The sequence below is a fragment of the Macadamia integrifolia genome, unplaced genomic scaffold (assembly GCF_013358625.1).
Source record: "Macadamia integrifolia cultivar HAES 741 unplaced genomic scaffold, SCU_Mint_v3 scaffold453, whole genome shotgun sequence".
NCBI classification, from domain to species: domain Eukaryota; kingdom Viridiplantae; phylum Streptophyta; class Magnoliopsida; order Proteales; family Proteaceae; genus Macadamia; species Macadamia integrifolia.
In genome coordinates, this window is record NW_024870454.1 from 63,091 (window position 1) to 67,108 (window position 4,018).

A 4,018-nucleotide genomic window follows, 5' to 3' on the forward strand; every position below is an offset into this window, starting at 1 on the left:
GGCATTTCCTAGTCATAGGACATTTCCCATTTTTATAGAAACTTTTATACTAGAAGAATGGAATCTCCAATTGTAACCCCTCTGGGATGTAAAAAATCTCTTCCTCGTGAACATTGATCTACATCAACTCTCCCCATCTTTAAAAAAAAAAAAAAAAAACTCCTCCGCAAGTTTGGTAGAAATGTTGAATTAGACTTGCATGATCATCCTTCAAAGGAAAGTAGGATTAAAAAACTATTAACCTTGTTTACCACCTCCCCTTAGCTCTGATACCAAATAATGCAAAGTCGATCTCAAACCAGTAAAAATCCAGTAGGAGATTGTTTGCAATAAGGATCAAATGTATCGGGGAAAACAAAAATAGAAGAACATAATTTATTTCACAACACATATAATACAAAATTTATTTCCTTCTTTGGGGTTACATAGGAAGGCCAATAAAAACAAAAGAAATAATAAGGAGGAGGGTAGAGAAGGGGGATATAGGGTAGTCTATCTCAAACTCGGGCTTCTCACAGTCTCATTGCATCTCACAGCCACTACCTTTTATAGTTACTACCTCTCACAACTTAAATCTTTTTTTTTTTCCACTTCATTGTTCTTCTCCTTGTTAAAGGGAATGCATGTATTTATAAGCAAACTTAATACAGACACCAACCACAGACATTTACCTAACTTGGACTTTCAACAAAAGAAAAATTGGACTTAAGACTTTCAAACAAAGAAAACTTGGACAAAACAACTACTCCTTTTTCAAACAAAGACAACTATTATTCTTTCAACAATGGATGCTAGAAATCTTCAAATTTCCAAAATTTCTCATTGTTCATATTTTGTGTTACTGTTCACATTATCAATAACTCCTGAACATTAATCTATATCATCTTGGTTAACCAATATGTTTAACAAGATTATGAACATAAGAAAAATGCCACATGAATGGAGGCGAAGTATTGTAGTTCCAATCTACAAAAATAAGGGTGATATTCAGAGTTGCAATACCTATAGAGGCATAAAACTAATGAGTTATACTATGAAACTATGGGAGAACGTTATTGAAGCTCACTAAGAAGAGAATTTATTAACTCAGAGAGAAATTTGGTTTTATGCTAGATAGTAGATAGATCCACAACAAAATCTATTTACTCACTCATGAGTCTTATGGAAAGATTTAGAGTCTGTAAAAAGGATGTCCATATGGTCTTTATTGACCAAGAACAATGTATGACAGAGTCCCTAGAGAGTTAATTTAACATGTAGCTTAGAAGAGAAGGGTGTTGAGTAAATATGTGGATATAATTAAAGAAATATGAGTGCATTGTGAGTAGTGTGAGAATAGTGGGAGGTCAAGGCAGTGAATTCCCAATTACAATTGGGCTACATTAGGGATCAGCTTTAAGCCCTTATTTATTTGTGCTCATCATAGATGATTTAACTTGGAACATCCAAGATAAGGTCCTGTGGTGTATGCTCTTTGTTGACGATATTATTTCGGTGGATGAGACAAAAACAAGGATTAATGCTAAGTTAGAGTTATGGAGATCAACCTTAGAATTAAGAGGTTTTAAGATAAGTAGATCGAAGATGGAGTAATATGATGTGTAACTTTAGTCAAGCTATGATGGATTACAATATGGCAAAAATTTAGGAGAGAGGGAGATCCTGCAAAGTGATTGATTTAGATATCTGGGATCAACCATAAATAAAGAAGGTGATATAGAGGATGATGCTTCATATAGAGTTAAAGTGGAATGGATGAAGTGGAGAGGTGCGTTCGGAGTGTAGTGCGACCGACGTATTCCTTTGAAGTTTAAAAGAAAGTTCTATAGGACTGTCGTTCGACTGCATATGATGTATGGGGTAGAATGTTGGGCAATTAAAAAATGTCGTATAGATTAGCTCTGTGTAGTAGATATAAGGATGTTAAAATGGATGTGCAACAAAACTAAGTGATGTAGATTAATGTTAACGAGTTGCTCATCTAAACAGTAACACGAAATGTGAACAAAGAGAAATTCTGGAAAATTGATGACTTCTAGCAGCCATTGTTGAAAGAAGCATATTTGTCTTTGTTTGGAAGTCCAAGTCCAATTTTCCTTTTGTTGAAAGTCTAAGTAAGGTAAATGTTGGTAGTTGTGTTTATATTAAGTTAGCCTATAAATACATGTATTCCCTTCAATGAGGAGAACAATGAAGTGAAGAAAAAAATATTAGAAGCTGTGAGAGGCAATGGTTGTGAGATAGAGTAAGACGATGAGAAGCCATGGGTGAGAAGCCCGAGTCTAAGAATGACTACCCTATATCCACCCTCCACACCCTCCTTTTCTTTTCTTTTCTTTTCTTTTCCTATTATTGGCCTTCCTATGTAACTTCAAAGAAGTAAATATATTTTGTTTTATGTGTGTTATGAAATAAATTCTGTTTTTATTTGGCCTTATACATTCGATCCTTGGTTGCAAGCGATCTCCCACTAGATTTCTACTAGTTTGAGATCGACTTTGTATTCTTTAATATCAAAGCTAAGGAGATGTGGTAAACAAGATTGTCGGCATAGTTTTTAAGGCGCTGACGTTTGGTAGTAAGGCAGTCCGCCGACTTACGAGAAGTGTGAAAGGCGACCGCCTTATACACTAAGGCGCTAAAAGGCGACGCCTTATGTATGAGGCAGTCGCCTTATGTGCTCACTATTTTAAAAGTCAAATTTAAAATTGTTTTGCCGAAGATTCCAAATTACATTTTCTCATTGGCAGGTGTATAAGTTTTGATGCACATGTGATGCATTGGATTGAATTTTTTTTTTAAAAAAACACATTATCACATCCGCAGGACCGACGACTGAATGCTTCTTGTCGTATATTTTTTTTATCCACGTATATCTTCAATCTATCATAATTACTGGAAACATTTGAAAATAGGTTACCGTGAATTAGAACTTTATAACACCATACGTCGGAATATGCTATCCCGCAATGCAAGAGTTGACGCACCTTACCTTATCCGGGCCAGATCATCGGTTACTATTTTTTTTTTTAAACAAATTTTAAAATTGCTTGATGAAGATTCTAAATTACATATTCTAATTGGGAGGTGTATAAGGTCTGATGCACATATGATGCATTGGGTCAATTTTTTTTTTAAGCAAATTTTAAAATTGCTTGATGAAGATTCCAAATTACATATTCTAATTGGGAGGTGTATAAGGTCTGATGCACATGTGATGCATTTGATCATTTTTTTTAAACAAATTTTAAAATTGCTTGATGAAGATTCCAAATTATATATTCTAATTGGGAGGTGTATAAGGTCTGATGCATATGTGATGCATTGGATCAATTTTTTTTTTAAAATAAAATTTAAAATTGCTTGATGAAAATTCCAAATTACATATTCTCATTGGGAGGTGTATAAATTCTGATGCACATGTGATGCATTGGATCAAAAACCATATAAAAAATAAAAACCCTTACCATATAGAAAAAAAATTAAATAAAAAAAAAAACCAAAATCAGTAAAAATCGTGCCTCTCATTCTCTCTCAGTTTGCTACTTTGCCTCCAAAACGCAAACCCCCAAGCCCCAACGTCCGACGATCCTTTCTCCGGCGATTTCTCCTTCTCCTCCAACAGCCTTTGGCGACATCCGGCGATCTCCAACGAAGTGCTTTCATCTCTCTCCAGGTATGTTTTAGTTTGTATTTTTAATTTCTGGCGATCTCCGTGGCAGCCGCCTCCTTCGATTCTTCTCCGGCGGCTTCTCCTTCTCCTTCTCCTTCGACAGCCTTCGACAACCTCCGGCTTCTCCTTCTCCTTCGATTCTTCTCCAGGTATGTTTTAGTTTGTATTTTAAATTTCTGATTTGTGCGATTTTTTGTTTCTCTTTTCTTCTTTCTTCTCCCTGCTTCTTCCTTCTTTTCTTCTTTCTTCTTTCTTCTCCCTGCTTCATCCTTCTTCGTATGATTAGTTTTTTTTTTTTCTTCCTACAGTGACTGTTGGCTGGTTGATAAGTGAAGTTTTTTTTTA

General features: G+C 35.1%; 1 protein-coding gene and 1 long non-coding RNA gene across 3 annotated transcripts in view; both read left to right on the forward strand.

Moving 5' to 3' along the window:
* The window catches only part of LOC122068724 (zinc finger protein 706-like), a 20,874-nt gene that overhangs the window by 6,732 nt on the left and 10,124 nt on the right, over nucleotides 1–4,018 (forward strand). The gene's annotated exons all lie outside the window — the stretch shown is intronic.
* Nucleotides 1–4,018, forward strand: part of LOC122068725 — a 12,766-nt gene that overhangs the window by 1,215 nt on the left and 7,533 nt on the right. Inside the window, exon 2 of the long non-coding RNA XR_006137226.1 lies at nucleotides 2,120–2,125. This is a non-coding gene — a long non-coding RNA (uncharacterized LOC122068725). The remainder of the gene's footprint in view (nucleotides 1–2,119; nucleotides 2,126–4,018) is intronic.